Source organism: Manacus vitellinus, unplaced genomic scaffold (assembly GCF_001715985.3).
Source record: "Manacus vitellinus isolate BGI_N305 unplaced genomic scaffold, ASM171598v3 scaffold_51_pilon, whole genome shotgun sequence".
NCBI classification, from domain to species: Eukaryota; Metazoa; Chordata; class Aves; order Passeriformes; family Pipridae; genus Manacus; species Manacus vitellinus.
The window spans coordinates 3,753,641-3,780,576 of record NW_021940620.1 but is presented as its reverse complement, the minus strand read 5'-3'; the positions used below and the strand labels follow the sequence as shown (position 1 = coordinate 3,780,576).

At 45.8% G+C, this 26,936-nt stretch overlaps 1 long non-coding RNA gene across 1 annotated transcript in view; it reads left to right on the top strand.

The window, feature by feature from the left end:
• Positions 1-26,936, top strand: part of LOC108641109 — a 41,068-nt gene that overhangs the window by 7,670 nt on the left and 6,462 nt on the right. Inside the window, exons 3-8 of the long non-coding RNA XR_001921760.3 lie at positions 3,493-3,741; positions 3,941-4,118; positions 7,321-7,403; positions 21,774-21,961; positions 24,481-26,215; positions 26,616-26,776. This is a non-coding gene — a long non-coding RNA (uncharacterized LOC108641109). The remainder of the gene's footprint in view (positions 1-3,492; positions 3,742-3,940; positions 4,119-7,320; positions 7,404-21,773; positions 21,962-24,480; positions 26,216-26,615; positions 26,777-26,936) is intronic.

The window sequence follows — 26,936 nt, the reverse complement described above, 5'->3', positions numbered from 1 at the left end:
TTCCAACCCAAACCATCCTGTGATTTTATGAAGCTGTGAAAAGTCGTCACCATACAATTTATGCCCTTGAAAGAATATCTAGCCCAGGTTTTACCTTGGTGAGTCATTCCAGCAGTCCCAGTGTCTCATGTAAATGTCAACCTTTACTTAGTGTAACTCTAGATCTTTGTGAAGTGGACGGAATTAGACTCAGCCAAATGAAGAGCCCGAGGACCTTTGCAACCCAACACCAGAATGATTACAAGGTACATACAGATCACGCTGCTGACACAAACCATAGTGACGACATTCTGGAATTACCTGAATAGTTGACATGGCTGCAGAATTATGCTATATGCAACACTGGGACAAATTTAACACAGGGTTAGGAAGGTATTAAAGCTTTATGGAGCCCTTTTGCCAGGTGTTTAGATCATGGAAAACACATTAAATCTCTTTTAGGAACAAGACGAGCATCTGCTGGATCTGAAATACACTGCATTGCAAAGAGAGTGTGTAGGGGGGAGGAGAACATTTAAAAATTCACACTTAGAAGTGAGGCAGAGCTAGACTGCATCATCACACTAATGTACCAGCATGTCTTTTACTTAGAAAACAGGCTTGAGTAGATATATAGGATAACAACCTTCAGTCAGTTTGAAAGTGATCCCTTTTGCAAGCCATCTGCACATACCTGATGGTGCTGCTCATTCTCATAGAGGTGTTCAAGCTTTGGGAGCCTGTGCTAGACACTTGGATATCTTATGGCACTATAGGACTTAACAGTTATGTGAACACAGGTCTGGTAGGAATGAGGCTTTCCCAAAGGCAGTGGGCTGGAGAAAGCTCTGTCTGGAGCTGTATTCCTTCTGTGCCATATGGCTAAACAGGGAAATTGTCACCCCTTCAGCAGTGAGCTTTCTAGTTGTGAGTTACTTGGTGGTGTGAATATGTGATTAGAACGTGGCTTCTCTGTTGCTCCTGGGGTGTGAATAACGAGACTTCTGTAGGAAGTGAGAAAGGAGTGATTTTGTTTGTTTCTCTTCCTACGCTCCAAGGATCCTGAGAAGGCCAGTTGGGTTTCAGGGAAATTTGTGGTTTGTGGAACGATTTCTTAAAATGACTGCTCTTCAGGTGGGGAGTGGGGCAGGTTTGCCTCAGCTGGGATATTCTGAAAATAATCAAATAGCTGCAGGAGGTTATTGTAGCCATTGACAAGGTATTCAGAGAAACTGCAGAATCCTGGTCGGATGTGAAGCTTGCTGAGAGTCTTTCTAAATTGCAGAAATGCAGCTGAACACTGAGTATGTTTGAAAGACCATTTTTTGGTAGCGTATTTCCAGAACATGTAGCACCAGGGAGCACTATTTCAGAGGCTCTTTTTCTGGGAATTCAGTTTTTAATGCCTCCCATCAAGCAGGTCAGAGATTTACATCTCAAAAATTGTGTCCAGCACTCCTGTGGGCATTTTCATATGTATTGGGGAAGGGGGGGGAGAAGGTGAGCTGGCTTTCAAGGACAGGCTCCCTGGAGAACAGCATGGCTGCTGAAATGTGTGTGCTGTGCTCCATGCTTCAAAGTCTTTGCTAAATTTAAGATGAGTTTGTCCATTTTACAGAGGAAAAGAAAAGAACATCCCCACTGAGAGTGTAATGGCGTTTGGGCAGTGGTAGCCTTAATATAGGAGAGAACACAGTAAAAACTTAATTTTGGAATTAATTAAGGCACATCTCTGATGAGATGGGATGTTTTGCAAACACCCCCAGTGTATGGCTCACGTGGCTGTGAAGCCTGTGGGATTTTGGTGCCCATGGGCAGCCTGAAGGGGTGCACATCCTTCGGGGGGGGGGTTCTGCTCACGGGCACATGTCTCTCCAAGTGCAGAGTGAAGAGATGGGGCTGCAATATCTCTCCCTTCAAATCATCTTTTGGTTGCCTGGAAGGTGCCCTGGGAGGGGAGCAGAGCTCCCTGGTGAGGCTCGGGGGCCGCCTAGTGAGAGGCACTGCAGCAGCCCCAGCAGCCCTGTGGGACAGGCTGGGACAGACAGGCCCTTCATCCAGCGGCTGGGAACGGCTCACACTTCAGGGTTGAGAGGGAATTAATTTTATCCCTCACATTACATGCCTCTTCTGACTACAGCTGTTTCTCAGGGCCGGAAAATCCTGGCTTTCCCTCCCCTTACTTGGATAACAGCTGAACTGCCGACAGATATTGGACACTTAAGTCAAACTGGAGTTCCTAGAACCCAGTGACTAAATCCCCTTTTAAGCACCGACATTAAAAGACACCTAGGGCTTATTTTAAGAGATGCTAAGCTTCCACTTGAAACCATGAGCCTCCATACTTGTTAAAGTAAGTAGATTCGTGTCAAACAGAAATCCTGGTCATTTGCTTTCTTTCTTCCCTATAAAAAAATCCCCAACCCTGCCCCACTTCTTTGCATGCCAGAGCATTACAGAGATGTAGTAGGATTTTGAGGCCAGGCTGCCTGACACGTGAGCACTGCAAGTCCTGGGGCATGTAGAACATGAAGACTCTGGTGCCCACAGGTGTAACCTGAAGAGTGTGTGCAGGTGAGAGTAAAGGCAATAGTATTTGGAGGAGTCCCTGGGCATCCTGTGCCACCTGTCTGCTCTCTGCTGCCTGTGCTGTGTGTACCTTTGGCATTCACCCTGCACAGGCACACCCAGTGGCCGTGGTTGGTGGAGGTTGGGGGTCCTTTGTGTGAACCCCAAGGACAAGGATTCAGTGCTGCGGAAAGAATTTTATTGCCAGAAGCTGGAAATGCTATTTCTGCAGTCAGGATGCTGGAACAAAGCTAGACTAGATTCTTTCCCAAAAGCTGAGCGGAAACATCCACAGGCTCACTGTCTGATGGATCACTGCTTCCTAGGAACCCTGTGTTAATGCTGAGCAGGTGCACTGAGGCAATGCTGGGCTGCACTGGTCAGGTACAAATCCGTGAGCCATCTGAGCCATCAGTTCCTCCTCCAGCCTGTACAACCCAGGCTGTGTGTGAGCAGGGGGATGAATCAAATTCCAGCTCTCCCTTTCACTGCCTGCTGCTGGAGGATGCTTTCCCCATTCCCCCGTGGATACCTGCAGTGAGTAACAGAGCAGAGACCCAACTGTAACATGAAAATACAGGGGCTTTTTTTTAAGGTAGAAAATATGCCAGTGCCCTGTTCAGCCAGAGGGTGAGTGACCATGCACCATGATCCAGTGGTGACCCTGCACCATGATCCAGTGGTGACCCTGCACCATGATTCAGTGGTGACCCTGCTGTGTGTCCCGAGCAGAACTAAGTTCACAGGGCCAAGGAGGAGAGTGAGCAGCCCGGGCAGCCCCTCGCTGCATGCGGGGCACACCTTCCGAGGGGGCGGCTGTCATTCCAGCAGGCTTAGGAGGAGACCGGGGCTGTGTGGCCAGCGCATGTGGCTGTGTGTGACTCACGGCTTTGCTATCTGGAGCCCCGAGGATGACTTGCTGTCTCATGTTTGCTCTTCCCACAGAACGTGTTCTGATCTCTGCTGGCCACAGACCTCATCTGCTGCCGTGTCCCTCCTCCAGGGAGAAGGAACTCCTGTGAACAGCACTGTAGGAACCGCAGCTGTGACAGCATCCAACATGGCACGGGATGTCTTTACTGTGCCAGTAATTACCAAAATGGAAAAAGAGATTTTTCTGTCCCAAACCCTCACGATTTTACTTATCTGATTTAAATTGATTTGAATAGGAACAAAGAGAAATTACATCCTTAGGTAGGAACATGTTTAAATAGGATTTCTCTAGACTGACAGCCATAGCCAAGTTGCACTCAGAAGCAAATAGGAATCTGGGGTAGCTTTTGCAGAGCCTGTATAATATTTTTCTCTGAAGCAAAATATATGTAATATAATATTTTTCTCTGTGAAAAGCAGCATGTGCCTACTGGAGCTTCTGACATCTCCTGTCACACAGGTGATTACTGACTGGTGGTCTGATGCTTCTGCCATATAAACCTGATGTCATCAAAGCTGGTGGACCCAGAGATGAACCAAAGCTCCCAAGCCTGCCTGCCCTCTTGTCCCACTGCACCTGAGGCCCCTGAGCTGCCCATGCTGTTGTGCCCAGTGCAGAGGCTGCAGGGAAAACACGGGTGAGTGGCTGTCGTGCACCACGGGAGCTTCTTCCAGCCTGTTACCCAACCTGTAATCCTCCAGGTTACCCAACCCCTCACATCTGTGCCTGCAGTGAATTCTGACCTCAAAGTCCTGTCCTGTTCTGACCAGCACTGCTCACCATCACCCAAAATGGGCAGTGCCAGCACTGCCACGGTGGGGCAAAGTCAGTGAGTGAGATCTGAATGTGCACAATTAAACAAGAGCCCGGGGTCCCCCTGCAGTCTGTTTGCTGTGGGGAGTGCTGTTTGAATCTCTCTTGTCTCCAGTTTCCCTGACAAGCCAGGAGATGTTTTTAGCTCAGTGGCTTCTTGATGGAGAAGTGTCTGTCTGGGCCACCCCCCAGTGCTGTAGGGTGTCAGCCCGGGAGTGGGGAGGTGCACATCCAAAGGATGGGGTCTTTGGCCACCTCCTGCCCACTTTGAGGCAAAGCTCTTCCCTCTGCTGCCCCTTGAGCAGCAGAGTTATCTCAAGTGACTTTAAAATGGTGCTAGAGCAGGTTGTTAGTGCTGTGTGGGAGGGTGGCAGTGAGGGAGCAGGGGGTGCAGCTGGAAGTGATGCCAGCACAAGGAAGGCATTTTCAGTCATTTTGGCCTTGTGTGGGTCTTGCAGAGGCTGGAGGGTTGCTATGCACTGGGGCAGAGCTGGGGTCTCTTAAATACTTGTTCTCAGTGTCTCTGATCTCTTCACCAGAGAAGCTGGGGCAGCTTTAGCATCTAAAAGAGAATTTGAGTCTACACCAAGAGCTCTGATTCATCAGCAGCTTGTGTAATTATCCAAAAGTGCTGGGAGCCAGAGTGCAGCACGTAACTAAGTCTGGAAGAAGAGCAGTGGTCAGAGCACTGTCAGCCCACTGCATGTGTTGCTGTGTCACCATGAAGCTCAAAGCAGGGACCTACCTGTTGCACTGTAAAATATGATGGAGAAAACTATTCCAACCTTGGAGCTTTTACACAGAAATCATGCATTTTAATCATGCATTTAAGAAGTGCAAATAATTATAATATAGCTAAGCACTTCAGAGGCATGTCTGTAGAACTAAGGTGTAGACTGTGAAGCAGTTAAAAGTTCCAATTCCCCAAACCATCATTGTTCAAGTTGCCTAAATTAATCTGTCACTGTACAGTCAAAGGAGGCTTTTTATAGGGAAATAATTTTACAAACCCCAAGCCATTTCATAGAAAATTGGGCTGGCAGAAAGCGTTGCATAAAATGAAATCACTCGCACAGATGTTTCTTGAATGAGGAATAAATGCACCCCTGCTCTGGTGGTTATTGTCTGTCTCCAGGAAGCATCAAGACAGGACTGTTCAAGCTCTGTGACAGTGACATGTGCCATACCCCGTGTCCAGGGAGGGGAAAAGGTTGGTTTAAACGAATATCTGTGGCATTTGGGCTCCCACGAAGTCCCATGTGCCTGGCTGATGCCGGGCAGTGACCTGCCCACTGCCAGGAGCCCACACACAGGGGGGCAGTGGCTGTGCAGCCCAAACCCTGCCAGAAATAGGACCAGTCTAATTTTAACTGCCTGGACAGCATTTGATATGGAAGCAGCTGGTGTCACACAAAACTGGGGGCCTGCCCAGCAACCCAAGTGCTAAAGCAAATATGTTCATTTCCACCCAAAGGCCTGGCTTTAGCTTGCACTTGACTCAGTATAAATCAGAGCTGTAGCTTTGTAACTGTAGATGTGCAGTGCCCAAACTCTTAGATTTTAATGCCATTTCCTTAGAAAAGTGAGGTATGACTTATTTATTTTTTTCACCCTGTAATCCATTACGTGCCAATAGGTACCTGTTTCTGTCTACAGCTGGGGAAAAGGGTTTCTGGTCGTGTTCTCTCTGCTCCCCTCTCATGAAAAGGCTTTCTACAGTGAAAAGTTTATCTAGTGAAAGCCAGCAGTGGTCTGAGCCTTAACTACTGGTAGTGTCTTGATGTGACAGACATCATGCTAATTACCCAAGAGCACATTTAGTGGTCTCAGTGGGTGCTCAGATTGCCATCTTTTAGGCAGCTGAAGCACAAATTTTCTAGGTAGAAAAACCTGAAAAATACAGCAGGGTTTGAATTTTCTGTCTGCTAGAGAGTGGAAGGCTAGCACGTGCACCAAACTCTAGCTCAAGTGTCCTGTAGGTAACTGATACTGCTTAATTATTGGAAAGTCTCACAAAACCAAAAATGCCTGATCTAGTGTGTACCCAGCTGCTCTGGAAACATGTCACAAATGTGGCTGTGTCCTGGTGGCTGTGAACTCCAGCCTGGGCTGCAACTGGAGCCTGCAGCAGCCCTGACATTCAGTGAGGGGCTGTCCCCTGCCCTCTGTAGCCTTTGGAAATCAGGAAATGGTGATAGGGAGGCATGTGTGAAGTGAGAGGCACAGGAGAGCCAGGGCTTTTGTCTCTGACTGCCCTCCCTGCCAAAAAAAAAAAAAAAGTTTTCAACTGCTTAGAGAGCTGGTCAGTAAGTGCATTTAAAATGTTATAGGTTAAATCAGCAACACAGGCAGAGGTGAGTTGCAGTTCAATAGTATTTGTGGTAAATACAATAGTATTTGTGGTAAATGGACAAAGTAGCTCTCAGGCAGTGAACACACATCACTGAATTTTTTTCCTGCCTTTTGCAACAACGGTGAAGAATTTCTCTAGGAGATAACAGTGTTATGGACAAAGCAAAATCTACTAATTAATACAACTGAAAGACAAAATACAAAAAGGAAGAGTTGTTATCCAGGTAACAGAGGGAATAATGTTCCTTTCAAGAGGGCCTGGGCTCTGGGTCTTGCCCTGCTGGGATAGGAGAGGAGGGCACTGCCCAGCTCTGCCCATCACCTGAGGTTACCCTTTGCTGCTGCCCTGTTGCAGGGGCACAGATGGGCTGTTCTTCCTCCTTGGCTGCTCAGAGGAATAGCCAGGTGATGTATTTTGGAGGCACAATGTGAGTTAGTTTGCTGGACAGTGAACTTTTGTGGCTGCAAATGCTGTGCTGTGGGAGAATCAGTGCAGCCTGTGCTGCTGAAAGGTGGAGCAGGGGGAAACACTAAATCCAAATCCCACTCTCGTGGTTCTGGTTACCTCCATTGCCTACAGTTCCCAGTGCTGTGAAGAGGCTCTCACTGAGAAGTTGCATTTTATTTTCTGGCCACTTTCTTCCCTGTAGCAACTCTATTTTTTTTCTCTTTAGCCCACCAGTGAGACATGTTTAGGAAGAGGCTGTGGAGCCCAGCTCTGTGGGTGCTCTGCTGCACAACCAAGCCCACATTGCAGGTGAGTGCCTTGTGGACTGTTTGCCTCTTCTCTCAACCTGGGACCCTAAATGAAGCTGTGATGGATTAGCTGCTTGCAAAGTACCTCATGAACTGAGATGTTCAGGGGTGCAGAGCTCATCATGGCTTCACCCCTTGTGCCTGTGCTGTGGAACTGGGATGCTCTGGTTGGCAGTGGAGTCCTCTCTTGCTTTGGGAACCACAATCTTCCTGGGTGCAAGGGTAAGAGCTGCTCATGCAGGCAGGAGGACTGAGCCAAGCATGCTGTGGGGTTGGAGCTCCTGGCTTGCCAGGACTCTCTAATGACCACCCTTGATGAGCCCACGGGTAAGAGCAGGGCTCAGTGTGCCAGCCAGGGGAATGCTGCTATCTGAAATCGAAAATCATATCCCTCCCTCCTCTCCCCACCCCTGAAAAGCCCTCAAGCATCCTGAGAACATGATTAGTGTGCTAGAAATTAAAGTGTTACTCACCTCTGTAAGCCATCAGTTTGGTTCTGGGGCTGCCAGCAGCTTGAGTCAGTGCTGAGTCTTGAAGCTGCAAGTCTCCTCTCCACCAGCTCCCCTCCGAGGTCTGAAGGCTGTCTGGGGTGGTGGGTTACATTTCTAATGTTCAGATCCCTGCTTGTGAGTGATGGCATGGCGGGAATGTCAGCTGTATGGGAATAAACTGCAGCAATTTATTCCCTCCAGCCAGTTTGAAAGTCAACAGAGTGGCACCATTAGCTGGAACAAAACAGGTCCAGTGTTGTGAGATACAACAGTGGCCAGATCCGTAGCTGCTTATAATTTGAAATGCTAATAGTCCTGAGTGCTGGAAAGACGCCAGCTCAGGTCGATTGTGGCTCTCTACGTTGAAAGGGAAGGGTAGAAAAACTTCATTAGAAACAGGGCTCTCTTATACAGATCTGGAATGTAAAGAATTTCCTTTTCACTTGGGGTATAAAGAAAACCTGAGCTTCTCCCCAAATGCTGAGGAATGCAGGGAGATAGTTGGGGTTTGGTGGAGCCAGCATTTGCCTGGCTGGCTTGAACAGTTTCGTGTTAGCATCCCCCAGACTTGGTGGAGAGCTGTGTAAAGCTGATGGGAGCTGAAGTGATGTCCTGTTGATGGTACAGTGCCATTAAACACTTGAATTTCAAGCCAGGTGCATTGTTCAGTGAGGTGCTGTGTAGGGGAGGAGCAGAAGTGAGGGCATTTCTGAAGTGGAGGGTTGTGTCCCTGCCCAGTGTTACTGCAGCAAGCGTAGGTGGAGATCCCTGTGCTCCCAAACAGCTCACTTGGAGGAATTTCTCTATGTGGACGCATAAAGGGTAGGAGGCAGATTCCCAAACAAAGCTGCCTACTGCTCTGGAAGTGCCTACAAACTGGTTCTCATCTGCCACTTCAGCAGTGGGGTTGGACCATTCAGGCCTGGCTTTGTCAGCCTTCATCAGTTTTGTGACCGTGAAGATAATCTGGCTGGTCTGCAGAACCCTGCCCAGCAGTGTAAGGTACCCTGAGTTTTGTGGGCTTCTGGAGGTCTTCCCCAGACCCCCAGTTTCAAAATATGACTTGCAGTTTGGTTTCCTGCAAGCAAGCTCCTAAACTTTTCCAGTTACCTTCCTGCTTCATCCATGCTGTGTCCCAGAAGCTGTGTGAAAGGGTATAAATTACTCTTGGTTAAAGCATCTCTCCTGGTTTTAGCATTTTTTTTTTGTGTCACTGCAAATTGTATCGAGGCCATCAGTGCTCAAGGGTGGGTGTAGGGAATAAGGTGTAGGGATGCTCTCCTCCTCCTCTGGACAAGCAACTCTGCCACAAATCAATGGCTTTTACTTGGACCCCCTTGCTAGAAAATCCAGCCCAAGGAATTTAAGCTATTATTCGCCTCTTGATGGCATAATTATCAGATGAACTTTTGACGCTGGCTTGAATGCAGGGGTGGTGGGAAGAGACTGGCTATTCCAGCCATCTTAAACCCTTCCCAAAATGGAAAACCGGCTGCTGCAAAGGCCACAAATGCTGGGGCCCTTCTTCCTGAAGTGCTTTGACAGGGGCTTCTGAAGTGACATTTCAATTTATACCACATCAAACTCTGAGGCAGATGAGTAGTGAATTTTTAATTTTTTTAATTTTTTTTTTTCCCAGAGAGATTCCTGTATGAGAATGGAAGTAACAAATAATCTTGGTGTGAACATGAATGAAGCTGCCCTGTGGAGAAATCAGTATCTTCACTGTTGAGTTGGTGTCTGGGGTAGTTTGGACAGTAAAAACTGAATTAATTCTAACTGTTGGATTCAGAGTTCAGGCATAAACTTCTCACTCCTTGAGAAAATCCAGCACATCTTCCCAGTTTTACATGAAGAAGCTGGGCATATGCTGGTGTTCACAGTGAGCTGGGGACAGGGAGAGGGCTTGGCAGTGCTGTGGATTTCAGGAGAGAGAGGAGCTCCAGGAGGGCTGTCAGGCCCCAGCAGGTGTTTCCCAAGGAAGGGTTACCTGTGGCAGCCAGAGCTGGCTGGGGTGAGTTCCTGCAGAGAGGACTCTGAGCGGGCAGGGGTGCCAGGACACCCACCTGTGGCAGGGCAGGTAACAGCCAGGGCTCTTCTCTCCCCAGGGAAGTGCAGGGAACACGACTGCGAGCGAGACATAATAATTTGTGAGCAGAGGAGAGACTCTGGGAGGTCTCAGTCATGCAGAGCTGTCATTGCCAGGAGATGTCACAGCCTGCCTGGGCTCCCGAGGCGGGGCAGGGGCTGTGAGTGTGTGCTGGGAGCTCCCCAAGCCTCCTCTCCTGTCTTCCCACACTGAGGTCTCCACGTGGGTGGTAAACACGGGTAGAATCAGCCAGGTTGGGCTGGTTGCACTTAGTCAAACCTGTCTGAAACTGGACTCACCAGTAGACTCAGCCAAGTCTGACTGATTAAACCGAACCAAATCTGAGACCAGCAGTTGTTGGGCTGCCTTAATTTTTAATATTACACTGCTCCAACCCCAAATTTGTGTTGATATGGTTCCTCTGGCTTCCAAGCAGCAATGCAGGTTTATGTGAGGACTGTGTTTGGACAGCAGGACATGTTTGACCTTTCTCCTGACACTGTTGTTCCATTTAAGATCTGATGTTCTCAGTGAGCTAAACAGATCAGTAGTTTTAGCCTAGGTGCTTATCATGGGGATCTTGTAAATTCAGGTTATCTCTGACCATGTTAGCCAAATACTCTTCTAAATTGTGCTGGTGCATATTTGCAGACTTCAAGGGGATTGAGCAAGTGTGGTGGGAAAGGCCTGCAGAGGAGTACGAGCAATTTGGAGCTGTGTTACTACATCACAGAAGTGGCATTGCTGGCAGATATCCTCAGTCATCTGTCAGTATTAACTTCTGAAAGCAACTTAGCAGAGGTGCCTGCTTGCTCTCCACATGCTGGATCCCAGGAGCAGTGTTTTAATGGGGAGACTGGCAAGCCTCAAATTAAAGTTCACTTGCAGTGTTGCAATAGAGATGTTACAAGATGCTGCCTCAAGGCACTCCTTTATTGGGTGCTCTTACAGCTCTCCTAAAGCTGCTTTCTGGTTGCATTCCCTCGGGTTTAATTTCAGATATTTTGACATATCTAATATATTTTCCACTGTAACTTAAACCTTGTGACAGTCTGGGCCATACAGACTTATCTATAGGCAATCTGAGGAGTGGTGGTGAAGATTTTTGGATGTTTGCCAGTCCTGGGTAGGGCACTTGCCCTGATATCTATAGAGACAGTGTACTGATGTGCCCCCCAGCTGGGTCCTGACAAGCCTCTGCAGGCTGCATCACGATACAGCTCTGCAAGATATGCCAGAATTTTATGTGAGTTTCCCCCCTGGATGTGGGTCTAAGTTTTATGCAGCTACAGCTGAGATATTTCCAGAGAGGAATCTTTTATCCTGGCCTTCCCCTGAGCAACCTACTCGCTAAAGCAGAGAAGATTAAATTCATCGTGATCTCCCATCCCAGTGGCCTCTACAGCTGGGTTTGCCCTTTGGTGCTTGGGAGATGGAGTTAAATTACTGAGAAAGCGTCTCCAAGCAGAGCCTTTTCCCTTGGTGTGTCTCAGCCAGAGATGGCCAGAACACGTGCGGCGCGTGGATCGCCGGCACTTCGCTCCTGCTGTTTTTAGCTCTGGCAGAAGCTCCCCCTGCATGCTCAGGATGCCACCCCAACAGCTGCAGCTCTCTTGATGGACACACCAGCACCTCTGGCCCTCAAGTTTGCAGGGTTTAGTGCCCACAAGCAAGGACATTTAGATTTATGTTGCCTGTTCTCTGGCAGAAATTTTCTACCTGCCCTCTGTGCGTGGCACCTTTTATCGGAGTTAGGGACTGGTACGGGGAGGAAGAGGCACTGGTGGGAAGCCTGTTTTCTGGCTAGACAGCAGGGCTTAAGTGCTTAAGGCAGAGCTCAATTGTGAGTATAAATAGCACTCCAGAAGGGCAGTGGAAATGACTCTCATACAAAGCAGCTGAACTGGGACCCAGCAAAATAATAACCTCCCTTGTGAAACCCACACCAGTGTCTTGAGACCTGCTGGCTGTGTCAGGCCTGGGTGCAAACTGGGCATCTTGAAAAGTTTTCCAGATGGGGATTGTGAGCCTCTGCAAGTGCCTTTGGTGGAGGAGCTGGATGAGAGCGGGCTGGGTTTCTCTCCGGGTTTTATATTCGAAGCTGGTTTTGTGTGTCCTAAATATTAGATAAGTTCTTAGGGGAAGAGCTTGGTGCCGTTCTCTTTGGGGCAGCTGGATTTTTGAGCTGCAGGAATTAAGCTCCTGGATGACGAGCTAAAAGTAACTAAGTAAGCTAAAGCTAAAAGTAACTTCACCCTAAAAGTAAGTGTCTGTCTCTGTTTCTCTCCCACTCTTTGCTTCTAGAAGGGCATCGTGTCTAATTTCATGCATGTAAATAAATCTTTTATCCCTAAACTGTCACAGGAGACCCTCAGGCATCTGAGGGATTCTCATTTATGCCAGACATGGATTAATCCAGTCATTTTCCTCTGTGATGCTGTCACCTGACGTGCCTGTGCCTGCCAGGACAGCAGATGGCACCAGCACTCTGTGCTGCTCAGCAAACCGCAGGTGACCCCAGCACAGCCTCGACTGGTGACCGAGCAGGTGAAACAGTGCTGAGCGTTTCACCCGTAAAATTCAGGTCATAGCAGAGGTGTTTTCTTGTTGGTTTTTTTGTTTGTTTGTTTATTTTGGATTTTTTGTTTGTTTGTTTGTTTGTTTGGTTTGGTTTCGGTTTTTGTTTGTTTTTTTTTTTTTGTTTAATATAAGCAACTTTATTGGCAGCTGGTGGCTGTAATTCTTCCTGTAATTCCCTGTCCCCTTGTGGGTTTGATTTCTGCTTGGGGGTTGCTGGATGGGACAGGGCTCCTTGTTGCCCAGGTGGGCACAGACACACCCCCTCAGGGGCTGGGACAGCAGCTTGGTGGAGTTGTAGGGTGGCATGAGCTGCTCTGTCAGCTCCCGTGGCCAGGGCCATGTCTGGGTGTGTGACAACAATGACCAGGAACTGTGGCCCCTATTTGAACCTGGCCCAGCAGTCTCACAAGTCCTCAGCCCTTTGCCTAAGAAGCTTTGGCACAAGTTCTCCATAGCAGAGCCTGGACATGAAATGAAACATTCAGCAGGTACAGCAAGGGAAAGGGGTGGAAAACAAAGCCAGGAGATGCAAGACGGGCAAGGGCAGAAGAAATTGCATTCATTGATTGAGGTGATGTTGAATTGCTCTTCTCTGCTTGCCTTGTGGTTGCAGGAGAGTTCCAAAGCTCTGAGCACAGCTCTGGTTTGTTGTCTAACAAACATATCTCTATGTTTGACCTGGGGCAAGCTTATGGAAGTATTAGTGAAAGCTTTTAAGTTGTCAGGTCAAATCTGCCCAAGGTAGCTATAAGCAAGGTTTCTGGGGCATGTGGCTTGGTTTTGTAGCCAGTCCTTGCCTCTCCCTGACTGTCTTTGCCAGACACTGTCTGAGTTTCTCCTTGGTGTCCCCCTGTGCATCTCTCATTCTGACCTCATGTGTGACCTCCCCCATGGCTTTGCTCCTGAGTTGTGTAAGTATCCAAGATGCTGCTGCCTTGTGAGGACACAGGGCTTGCTCCTCTCGTGAGCTGTGGGCACTGTCCTGGGTCTGAGGGGAGCAGCTCTGCCCCAGGCACGTGGGGGAAGGAGGGTGTTTGCAGCAGCACATGGGAAAGCAGATTGATCTTCTGAGGGATTTGAATACCCAAGTCCATTAGGGTTCCTTGGGAAATATCAACTCAGATTCATGCTGGCATGCCTTGGAAATAATTTAAAATTAAGTACCAAGACCCAGTGCATTGCAAGACTCCCAGCAGGTAATTCTGAACCCATTAGGAGATTTGTGCTAATTTTGAAAATAATCTTTCTATTTTAAATATTGCTTTGAATGTCTTTTGAACTTGTATATTTGGTAGAAGGGAAGCAATTAAATCAAAGGAAAGATTATGTTGTGTTACTTTAATTGTGATGGATTGAGTCATTTGATGAAGGAAAACATCTACAAAGCATATCTAAGTGCAGAAGCAAAAATGAAAATTGGACTCAGCTGTTCCCTTCCCTATGATAAATATATATTTATGTAATGCATTCCTTCTCATATCTTGATAACACCATGGGCCCACAGTGCATGAATTAACTCCACTGAGAACTGCAGTCAAATTGCTTCTGAGCCTGTGTAAGCACGAGGTGTCAGCCTTTACTCTCAGGTCCCATATGTGTTAATTTATACTTTTATGATTTTAAAGCTACATAAAGGAGAGGGGAAACATCCCTGACTGGAGACATTGCACCAATGCCCAGTGTCATTCAGGGTCCAGGAAATCATCACATGGCTCTTGCCAGTGCTTGATTCTACTGTCAGTGCCACAGGCTGGGAAGTGGAGGTGTGGGATTTTGTCAGAGCCCTACACTAGGCACTGGGTTTCTCTTCAAGAGAAACTGGTGAACCCTGCCTAACTTTCACCTTCAGAAACTTGGACAACGAGTAGTAGACAATTTTATTAAAGCTGTAGTTTTTGGAGGTTTAATTGAATCTAGTTATCGATCTATACGAGCGGTTTTCAGACTGTGGTTTCTGTGGCTTGTCTTTACCTGGAGGTGTGTTTGGTGAGTGCTGGTCACCTGGTGCCCCCAATCCCAGCACCACAGTCGGCTGCAAGCGCTCGGTGCCTCCAGGGACTGGCACGTACGGAAAGAGGCACAGCAAATATATGGGCTGTCTGATGCCACCATGCTTATTGTTAGCTCCCTTCAGGGTATATCATCTGTCTCTGAGCCATTCCAGTTCCTATTTCAGCCCACAAGCTGCTGGCAGCTGCTGTCATTAGAGCTTCTAACTCGAGCATGGGAGTGACGGTGCTAAATGCTGCTGGACAATGTGAATGGCTGGGGTGAGGCTGAATGGCATTTTGTCCAGCAAGGGATGTTTTGTCCTGAAAGAATCATATGTGCAAATGTAGAGCAACAGCTTGGGCTTCTAATTAAGCTGCAGGTGGAACCTGTGAAGCTCTTGGGACTCTGGAAACTGCAATACAGGTTTTCAAATCTGTGTGCTGTGGTAATAAAGCCACTAGGTATTTGAGGCTGGTGTTGGCTGTGAACTGCCCCTCTCTGATCATACCTTGGTTAATGAAAATATTGGATAAAAATGCAAAGATTTTGAGTTGTGAAAATGTGTGTTTACACCACTAATCACTTGAAAAATCAATCTCCAGACCTTCATTTGTTGGGAGCAGCTGATTAGCTGCTCTCCATGCTTTTTCTCTTTCAATGAAACCCCTGAGTTGAACGACAGAAGGACTATAATTAGGAGCACTTTTTTCCTTTCCCTGTGACATTCTGTCAAATGTTAGCCAGCAGGTAGCTGGAATAAACAGGACAGAAATGCCTTTGCCCTGTTGGTGTAAGCCCAGGCTTCCCCTGTGCAGAAGGGAGATGGGGCTGTGCTCCTCTCTGCCCAGGCACTGATAAACATGAGGTTGGATTGTGCTGGTGCTGGATTTGTCAGTGCTCTCTGTCCCTTGCTCAGCTGTCCTGGTGAGGATGCTCTTCCTTTGCCAGCAAACTGTACCTTTGGGGTGCCAAAAGAAGCCACAACTCTGGGTTTCCCTGTGCATCTTTCTCAATAGCCCCTGGTTTGATGATGATGATGGTGACACAAAGATCTTTTGCCCTAGTGAAAGATAACTCAAAGGTTAATATTCTGTGCTCCTGTATTTCACCCTGGAGAGTGATGGCTTGATATGAGAAAGAATGATTCTGAAGGATAGAGAGATGCATTAAAATCATAAAGATTTGTGCTTCTCTTAAAAGACTTCCCTGTTCAAAGGTATATGGTACAATTGGTCTAGCAAGGCCATGGGTAAAAAAAGGGGCTCAGTGAACAAAGCTGAGGGTTTTGTCTTTTTTTCTGACTGATACCTTCTGCTTTCTAAATGGCCACATATCAGCCATCTGGCAAGGAGGAGGTTTTTAGTATGAAAAATTAATTAGGTACAATCTAAGCAGGAGACTGCCTTGAGTTTCTGCAATGCAAAAATTCTTTATACCCATAAAAGACTAGCAGGAAATATGGCACTAAAATAACCACTCCTCTTAAACTTTTGTTGATTTGCTTCTTTTTCAAAAAAAGTGAATTCTCTCAGTTAAAGATATGCCTTGTGCAGGTACTTGCTGTTATCTGAGTTGCCCAACCCAGTCTGTACTACAGGTGTGACCAACACAACCTGCTGCCTTGGCCAAACAAGGATGGCTAATAATGACAGATTGGGCCATAATAGGTTTATAATGTGGGCAAGTAATTATTATGGACTGAAGTAATTCCATCAACCCTTGTGACTGGGGCTGCAGAGATAACACGACAAAATGTCAATACAATAAAAGAGTGAGACGGGAAAAGGCTTTTGGTTATTTTTCCTTCCTTCTTTTCAGAACTGAGCAAGGAAAAAATCTGATTGTTTTATAAATCTAGGCCCTTCATATTTCCAGGAGAAAAATATGCAGAAATTGTAGATTTGCTCACAGAATAGTGAGGATGATGCTGGAGCTCAGCAGAGAGCTCGGGCAGCTCATGCACAAAGCAGGTCTGGATTCTATCTTAGGGTTTTGTCTAAATGCAGCTGCATAAATTCATTGATAATACAATGTCTGAACACTGTTTATAGAAGTGTTGGTGTAAGGCGTGGTAATCTGGCAAACAGAGGTCTGGGTTGCTTGGGAAGGGGAGTTGACACAATGCTGGTGCAGGAAGCATTGCAGGTACTCCAGGAACGTGCAGAAAAGGGTTGTTGTGTCCCAGGCACTGCTGGGATTCAAAGCAGAATAAGTAAACCTGGGCAGGGATCTAGAGCTGAGTTTGTCCTGACCTTTTGCTATGCTTAAAATGAGGGAATTGATCCGCCAACATGTATTCTTTGTGATATCCAACAACTTCACTTTTAAAAAGTATTTAAAGAGCAAAAGGCTTGAGCAGGAAAAGTTGACTTATTGTGCTGGCAGTACACTGACTCCCCTCAGAAATTTTAAGCTCATTGTGTTGGGTTTCTGTGGCTGGGTTTTGGTAGCTCGAGATTGCAAGGGTGTTGGTCCCAACTGGAGACTTCCAGCTGATGTAGCTGCACCAACCCAGCCCTGATACTACAGGTGCAACCAGGCTAAGAGAACGTGTGTGTGGACTTGGATTTTGGTTAGTGGAAGTGGTGGACTGATACTGGCAGGGAAGATTCCTTGGCTGATGTGGGCCTCCCCTCTGCAGAGGTAAAGGTGGAAAATGTCTTTTAGGAATTCCTGTACAGCTGCTGTGCTGCAGGTCCAGTGTCTCCTGAGTGCCTCAGGTGGGCTGTGGAAAGCACAGTACTGCCAAAATCTCCAGGAAGGAAAAAGATGAGTCTAGCATTTGGTAGCTCAGTGTTCAGGGATGATGCTAGTAAAAATTCCATGGCTTGATTAATGGTGCCAAAGCCTGACCTTTCATTCCCATTGCTCTGTAGTTGTTACTTTTTCATTAAAAAAATCACCTCAGTGAACAGAAACAACGTGTTTGATCTAGACACTGCAGCTGCTAAATTTCCAAGGTTTGTTGGTGTTTTATTTTGGTTTGGGCTGGCTTTTTTTGTTTGTTTGTTTAACTGATTGGTTTTTGTATGGGATTTCTTGTTTGTTTGGTTTTTTTTTTTTCCCTCCGAAATCAAACCTTTGATTTTCATTGTCCCGATTGGTTAACCTGAATTACAGGTTGTTAAAAATCCTGGTGCTGTGTTGTTGCATCATGTAGATGTTCTTGCAAAATCCTGTGAGAAATGTCACCTCTGCTGTTTCCCACTAAGTCAGGGAGTGGTAGAGAGGAGGAGGGAGAGAGAAACTGAAAATCCAGGTAGAACGAGCTGAGCACCAGAGGATTCTAGAAACGGGTGACGAGCTTTGAGACAGGAGTAACCCATTTCCTGTAAGTCTTTTGGAAACTCACCCTGGGTGAAACCTTCCTGTCTCCAGAACCATCCCAGACAATGACACATTTCCTACCTTTGATCCTGCACACCAAATGGCTCGTTTTTGAGGTACTCAGTGCATGAAGTGAGTGCTGAGTGAGCCAGATTTGTCTTGGCTGCAGCCGGGAGGATTTAAGAAGGTTCCTCGCTGTGAGAAGGAGATTTCTTTGTACCTCTGTCACCCCCTGAGAATTCTGGAGCCTTTCAAGGCTTTTTGACTAGGACTGCAAGAGTGTTCATTTTTCCAGGAGGATGACTGCTGAGATGTTAAAACTAGTCAGGAGATTAACCTAAATGCTGAGCAGTAGAGTAAAAAGAATGGGTTTTATACAGCCCTAATCATTCGCTTTGAAAGGAGTGTTTGGTCTACCAAAAAGTCTTCAGAGTAATTTATCTAGAAAATAAGTTAACTGTTATTTGATTTTCAGTGTTACCTAAAGCTGACACTGGGATGTGGGCACCTTTAGTTAAAAAAGAGCTGTCAGTACCTGGTTTTCCATTGGGCTTTATGTGGAAGCTGTGCCCAGAGGGGTGGGCAGGGGTGATGGGCACAGGACTGGCTGGTCCTCAGGATGTCTGTCTGTCTGTCTGTGTCTGTCTGTGCTGCAGAAATGGCACCTTGTGCTGATGGTGAGTGTTGGGTAAACGGTGGAAGGAGGTTTTCAAGGACTGAAGGACTCATTTCATCGCCTAGGGTATAAGTTTGCTTTCTTTGCATCGGGGTAAATGATGTCAGAGTCAAAGCACATCCAAATCCAGGCACACAGGTTTGCAAGAGGAGCAGGAGGGAAAAACCATGTGGGTAAAAGGAGGTCTAAGGAATGTGAACCTGTAATATGGAGGGATCAGCTGAAGGGTGCACAGCACAGTTCAACTACCAGAAAAAAGGTCTGTGGTGTGGTGAGCAGACGTCTTGGCAGGATCAAAGCCTTCTTTTTAAATCTTTCCGTCACAATTCCAGTGTTGGAAGCCAGAAATAGCACAGGAGTAGCAGGAGCACCATATGGTGAGCACGGTCCTCTCCAAGACAGGGCTGGAGCTGGGGGCCTGGCTGTGTGCTCTGCTCAGGAGATCTCATTTCAGTGCTGAGCACCAAGGCTTCAGCTTTCAGAGTAAACACGGTGCTAATCTGATTGGTAAAGGTGGCATGTGAGCAATACCTGCCTCGGGGACCAGCTCAATTGCTCCCAAGGTAAAACTAATGAAGTCAGCATAAAAGGTTGACACACATTCATGAAGATCAAATATGACAAGCATCCTCTAGGTATGTTTCACATAAAAAGGAGATGGCAGTAATTTGCAGGATCTCTGGATTCTGGTGGTCTCTTTTTCTCTATCTGTACCACGTGCTGAAATATTTGCTTCTCAACCCATCAGGACCCCACAGATGAAATGGGCAGGAAACTTAATTTCTATTGATTTCAGCCCTGGTTGGGTCTGCTGGGTGAAAAAAAATTGGGAAAAAAAAATAAATTACGTTTTGCTTGCACACCTGCCCAGACATACCAGGCTCCTGCCTGCTTCATCAGCAGCTCCACAGCACGCCTGCTCACCTCTGCCTTCCTGCTGCCAGCTGAAGTGGCCCCCACTGGGGGATTTTGGTTTTTCTGAGAGACTCCAGCTCCCAGTTTGTCAGCAATGTGAACAAAAGAAAAAGAGAAAAAGAAAAACTCCCCCGGATTGGGGAGATCCTGAACTGGAGCAGCACCAGCTTCCCAGCAGGGCCAGCAGTGGTTCAGTGATGTGCCAGCACTGCTGGTGTGACACCCACATGGCCCCTCCATGGCCAGCTGTCCCAGGAGCAACCTTCTGGTGAAGTTTTAATTAGGTAAATTTATGATTATGCTTCAGAAAATGCATTTTATCTTATGGAGCAAGGGGGGGGTGAGACTCGATGATCTCAAGAGGCCCCTTCCTGTCCTCAACAGTTCAGTCATTCTGTACAGTTTTAAATTCTACTTAATTATTAAGCTAGCAGCTGAGTTATTTTAGCTTTTTCGAGAAAACAAAAAGCAGCTATTATTTCTTAGCAGCAGATGTACAGTAACCCTTGATTATATTAATTTGTTCATAATTTTTCTTTGTTTGTAATTTATTTCTGCTCATAACTTGCTTTTGCTACTCTCAGATACTTTTTGTAAAGCTGCTGCAGGTCTCCTCCCTGCAAAAACACACTGAAAGTATTTTAACCCTCACCTCAGCCTTTCAATGTGACTTGAGGACTCCTAAAATCTTAGTACACTGTATATTTTCCTTTAGAAAGAGGCAAGTGCTCAAAGCAAAGGTTCATCAGCTCTGAAAATTGATTCGTCAGCAAATCAAATCATACTAACACAAAAAAATCACTTTTCCCTTGAAATATTTGATTTTTTGTGTATTTCAGTGAATAGAGATGTGAGGTTTAACAGGATACTTGCCCACAATTTTCTTGCATAATGCCCTCAGTATCTCCATGCCTGATCTGTTTGCATGATGGTGACGGGAAGAAAGAAAGTTTTTGTTATCGTTCATCAAAGGCATTTTTTTCTTTTTTTAAACTTAGTGTCAGAGCTTGGGTTTCCTGGAACATCAAGCAGTAATTATCTCCCTGGGTTTGCTGACCTTTCAGTCAACTCGGATTTTGCTTTTGCATTCAATACTAACTCTGTGGCCAGTTTTTAAAGGAGTCTCACAAGTTCATCTTTAATTAGAAACCAGCAATCTTGTTCCTGGTCAATCACAGGACTTCTCTCACTTCAGCTGGTGATTCAGTGCAGTGTGATGATGGTTTTGTTTGCAAGCCTAAACACAGGCAAAATTTGAGCTGGTTTTAGTTAACAAAGAGCACTTCAAAAGATGGTTATGCCCTCGTATGCCTTAGGTTTTGGGGGTTCTGTCTGAAAAATGTGGGGCATCTGACCCTCGTTGGCAGGTTCTGCAGCACTCAGAGGTTGTGGATGATGGAGAATTGGCTCTCCTGGATCATGTTTATGGTCACTAACATGGCTTCAAAGCCACTGGAGTGTGGAGTGTGAGAGTGTTTCCGTGCTCTCAGCCGAGACAAAGGCTGGAGACAGACGGTGCCTGTGGCAACAGACCTTGAGAGCCAGTTTGAGGAGGAAGCTCAGGCTGCCTGAGAGACATGTCTGGTGTTGGTTGCTATGAAGGACAAAAGACACCAGTCCCAAGGAGGAGATCTTTACGTCTGATTTCTGTTCAGGGCAGGAGTGCACAGTGCATTTGGTGTAAGGGAGAACTTGACCTGCTCACACAGTCAGAAAGGTCTGGGAATAAAGAGCTGGAAGCAATAAGGGACTTAAAGCCACTTGAAATGCACAGATGTGAATGTGTGCTGGATAGGGTATCATGCCATGCTGACAGCCTTGCTGGGTTGACTGATAAAGATATTCTTTACAAATAGTGAAATAATGGCCTGGATATCTTAAAAGAGATTATTTGCCGGCTAATTATCCTTTAGGAGGATAATTAGCCTCACCCTGTGGGTGTGGTGAGGTCCCTCTGACCTTTACTTTGGAGCTCCTCAAAAGAGAATAAACTTGGAGCCACCCCGCGAGGCTGTGCAGAGCCCATCCTGCAGAACAGCTGGATCTGCCCAGTGTCCCAGGCTCCTCCTGCTCTTTGCAGTGTGTGTGTGTGGATTTCCCTCCTGTGCAAGTTAAATATGAAATGGTCCCCGTGCCTTTTTGTCTCTGTAAAAGTGTCCCGTGAAGACACGATGCTCAAATACAATTTTTTCTCTGACAGCCCAGATAGCTGCTGGTGTGTTGAGTTAAACATATGTGTATATTTACATGCTGTTACAGTCTACTCTGAGGCTTGTAACCTGTATCTCCATTTTCTTGCAGAGTCTTCCTGAGTATCTTCCAGGGTCTGAGCTCCACTGAGTGTTTGTCTTGGCTCTGTTCTGTTCAGCTCCTTCCCTGCACCTTCAGAGGCAAGCCTCTTCCCCAAAATCCACGCTGTTTGGCATTCATCCTGCAGCCAAAGAGAGCTCCTTCAGCAGTGGGATCTGCCCAAGAGGCAATGGGAATGGGTAAGGACTGCAAGGCTGTAGTTGCTGTCAGGTTCCTGCAGTTATGTAAAAGGGGAGGAGAGCTAAATAGTTTTGTTGAGGAAATTCCAGAAGAATGGGACAGTTGGCTTGGAGAGACTGTTCTGGGATCTCCTTTCTTGTTTTGATCTACACAAAGCTTATTGAATTTTATTCTTGCCTAGATTGACATCTCATGTGTAAGAAGAGTCATTACACTTATTTGAAAAGCAAACAAAACCCAAACACCACCCCCAAACCCAACACACTGATGTGGATTAAGCAGCTCCCATTGGACAACTACTTGAGGAAATATGGGAATATGGTTAGACTACAGTCATGGGATGGCTTTTAATGGTTGTAATGATGGCAAATCCTAAGATGGCTTTGAGGTAGAAATTAAAGCATGGAATCATCTGACACAACTACACCATCCAAGTGATTTTAGTCCCCAAAGTAGTGTTTTTGTAGCTTGTTAACAGAAAAATCTCTTGGCCTGTACTGAGCATGGGAGAGACTTGGATGTGCTGGGAAATGTAAGGGTGCCCTGGGAGCCTGTGGAGGTGGAGGCTGTGCAGTCACTGCAGGAGTGCCTGGGAAATCTGGGCCTCCCGGAGCCTCCTCCGGCTCTGCAGCTCCGAAGTCATGGAATTGAGCACTGCAGAAGCCTCCAGCCTAACAAAGGAGCTGACAAGGGGGTTTGAGAGAGTCTCTTTAGAGGGAACCCAAATTTTGAGAGCGTCCTGTGACTCTCGTAGCCATTCCTGGCTGGAAGAACTAATTCATGGAGCTGTTACAGCCCTGACATCTACACAAATTAACAAGTTTTCCTCACTAGGCCTGAGGCTGAAGTGAATTCTGCTCAGAGAACAGCTCCACACAGGTGCCAATTCCATCACATTATGTAAATAGCCTGTGACTAATGGAGAAGCCTATGAAATGAAATGAAATAAAATAAAAGGCATCAGTCAGTGCATTTGCATGGAAACCAAAGGAACCTTGTTCAAAAATGAGTGATACCAGACAAGATAATTCTAAGGTTGCCATTGTGGAATATTTCTAAGTGTCGTATTAGCATAGAATTGAAAGGACAGTTTTGTATTTATGGAGTCTATCAGGTTCCACTAAGTACATCTGCTGTCCATCTGACCTTTCATTGTGAGGTTTCTCAAAGCTTTGCTCTAGATTTGCTCTCCTCTCATTTTGAATTGTTTTTCTGTATCTACTTTTATCTATTTTTCTCTCCCTATTTTAATTTTTTTTCTCCTCTGCCTTGTACCCCTCAGCTTTTAAATTTTCTCTCTCCTTTCATCAAGCTGGCCATTTTAAATTTTTTTTTTTCTTGTTTGTCACATACCCTGTTGCTTTTTAATTTTTCATTGTGTCTTTTATTTTTTATGTCTCTCCTCTTGGTTCATCCAGACGCTTTAAAGGGTCACCTTGGCACAGTGGTGTCTCTGGAGTGTAATTTGTACCCCTCTGGGTTTGCCAGGGCATCTCTGCAGGTCATCCCTCTTCCTCAGAGCAGTCTTTGTGTCCTCTCCTCCATCTCCTTTGCCTCCAGTGTGTCAGCAGCTCCCTCCTGACATCTGTGCTCTGGTCAAGTCCCCTCCCGAGTGCCTTTGTGCCCTTGAGCTGTGTTTTATCTGCTCTGTGGCCACTCTTTCCATCTGCAGCAGGCTTTCCATTTTTCTTTGACCTCTTGGTGATTCTTGGCCTTTGGGCACATGAGAACTGTCCTACCCCTGTCACAGACAGTACAATTCACCAGGCAGTTTTACACAGGGTAATATTTATTTGTCAGCCGATGGGAGCAATCAAAGTCTTTAAATCACACACAGCACTGGCACTGCCTTTGTCACAGACAGAATTACAGTCAATAATCAGTTGATCTCTCTGCTCAGCAGAATCATTTCCACAATGAATGCCAGTTCCCAAGTATCTAACCCTAGTTATATGTGCTTACAGTTAAACCAATCAACCATAAAATACACAGACAGGTAAGGGTATGTTCATTTACAAGGATGTTTATAAATATATTAGTCTGGTCTACACAACTTGAACCACTTGAACAAAACTCTGATGCACTTAAAAAAAAAAAAAAAAGACAACCCAAGAATTTGTTTGTACATTGGGATAGCATTTGGGAGTTCAGGTTCCCCCTCTAGTTTTCAATAATTAAATCCATGTTGCTGCTCCTCTGAGGAAACTCACAGTCCTCCAGCTGGGACTTGATGATCCTTGTGGGTCCCTTCCAACTCAGAATATTCCATGATTCTGTGATTAAGGAACAACTCTCTGGTGAGAAAGGCTGTTAGAATTTTGTCTACTTGCTATATCAGTACAAAGAGAGGAAATAAAGTTATCAACATTACCCAACACAGGGCAACATTTACCAGTTTAACTTGAGCCATCTTTAGGCATTGCATATTGCAGTTACATATATCACACACCATGCTGGAGTCCATAATACTTATGCTTTAAAAACAAGCAACTCTTCTTTGTTCCTATTCCTGTCAAAGTCATCTCACTCCTACTGACTTGCCTGGAAATTCAGTATCAGGATGCACACGAAGCCACTGGATGTACTGAGAGTCTTCAGGACTGTGATGATCCTCTGTTCAGTTAACAATGATTTTTATAAATGCAGCATCAAGAAGAGATACTTGATAACTGCTCAGGACAGAAATGGAGCATCAGCACTTGAGTCAAATGAAAGTGAGAGGAAGAAATGAGAAGAAGAAATCAAGGCACAAGTATGATTGTTCACATTTGATTCTGAGGAAGTCACTGCTGGGAATGCTGCCACTTGCTAATGAAGAACCTTCTTATGCCAAGATTCAGACTGGAAGGAAAAATTGATTGCTTAAGTTTGATCAGGATGGTGTTACAAAAAGCAGTGGCAATCTTTTTTGTGCCTGTCTGATGCACTGCCCAAGCACTTCTAGGGAGAGACAGTAAAGGGAGACCGTCCATCAGCATCACTTAATTTAAACCAGTGTTAATTTTGTGGCTGTGTTTAAAGCACTTGGGATGTGATACTAAAACCACCTCTGCTATAAAACTAAGCACACTTGGGTGTGCCTAAGGGATGGGAATGCTGGTATGGGAGCCACTTAAGCCAAGTTCATACGTGGGAATCTCAGCTGAGCCTGAGTCAAACTCCAAATACTGTCTGAGACACTTCTGTGAGAACTGAGAGTAATCTGAACTGTTGTGCCAATATTAATAAATTAAACTGTGAATGTCCTGTGCTTGTAGATTGCTTTCAGCATGGGCCCTGAAGCTGTAAACTGTGCTTAAATATGAGGAAGACAGAGAGATCTGTGTTCCAGACTCAGGGAAATCCAGCTGATAGCCCAGCCTTTTGCAGGAATGCCACCAGGATTTGTTAAAATGATCTGTTCAGTGAATGGTCTTCTGGCAGTATTAGGTGACTTTCTGTACAGGCACTGGAATCTCCAAGAAAAGTGAAGTTCCTGGATCAGGTTTGCTCTCATTTAAGCAAGTGCAACGAAGACAGTGACCCCCATTATTACCCTGGAGTCTCACTGATGAGAGAACGAGCTCCATCAGCTCCCCCTCACCAAAGCACACACCACCCCCTCGGGCTGTGCATGGTGTGGTCACAGTGTCATCGACTGCAAGTTGCTGCTTTTACCTTGGTTAAAAACCCGTTTGCTGAACAAGCAGATGGTGTAAACCAGCAACAGAGGGAGCCCAGTGACCGAGGGGTGGCATTAATGGAACTAATTGACCCTAAGATACTCTTATCAGTCTGATCATTGGCCTTTATTAGGTATTTATCTGTCTCCTGGTTTCTTTTCAAGGCAGATATTTAAGTTATGGTTTATACACTTCAGTGCACATGTGTGATATTGGATCTAATTAGAAAAAAATACTAAATGATGCCAAAACTAATCCGTAGCTGTCACTCAGATACTTGATTACTGTGTTGCTAATTCTGCCTTTCTTGCTCCAGTGAGTAGGGCTGACCTTAGGACTTCTGTGGGCTCAGACACTGATGGATTTCAACGAGGTCTTTTTACTCAGGGTGAATCAGGGGGCACTTAATATTCCAGAGTATCTGCAAGAGCTGGTGAGGCTCCTCTCACAGAGCTGCTCTGATGAGCAGAGTGATGCAGCCAGTCCAAACCGATGCTGCAGCGAGAGCACTGTGGCCTGAAGGAATCCTTTAAGAACTGCTTGACTATGGAAAATGATGGTCCCTCTCCAAGAGAATTTTGTGGCCTTAAGGTAAGTTTCATCACAGCTGAATCAGCAAGGAGCTCACTGTAATATAAATGTTAATTCTTTTAAGTGGGGCACTGGTAAATTGCTAAAGTTAGGGAATACATTGCAAGGAATTTTATGTGCAAGTGTTAAAACAAGGGTTTTAAAAAACTCAGAAGAAGAAAGGACTTTAGCAATAGAAGTAATTAATTATATTTCACTTGAACAAGAGGAAGCAAGGTGAGTTGTTGGACTAAATTGTTCCAAGAATTGTATTTAAATAGCCCAATATAAACTGATTACTTATGTTATCACTGTAGCATGGATGACAAATAAGTCTGGTTATTTTTTTATGGCCACACTGGAAAGCGATTTTTAAAATGTTTTGATCTGAGAAGAGTTGTGTTCAATATTACACCTTTAGGCTTCTCTGCTCTGTGCTACAAAAGAAACTATTTGCAAACATGGCTGGACAGAAATGACCACATCTGCTCAAGTGTGGCCTCGTGCTAGTGCAGAAATGTGGAGAAAGATATTGCTGCAATGAAGATGCAGACCTAATTTTCTACTCAAAGAGAAATCTGGGTAAGTAGCTAAAACAAAATTTACTCTAAATTCATAGTGTTTGTCTGATAATGGAGATTCTAAAAGGTCTATTGTAGGGACCAGTGGTGATGGTACGAGCAAAAGCAATGATCTGTGCTGGTGGTTTGGAGAATGCAATGCTTTTAGGAGAAATGCTAAA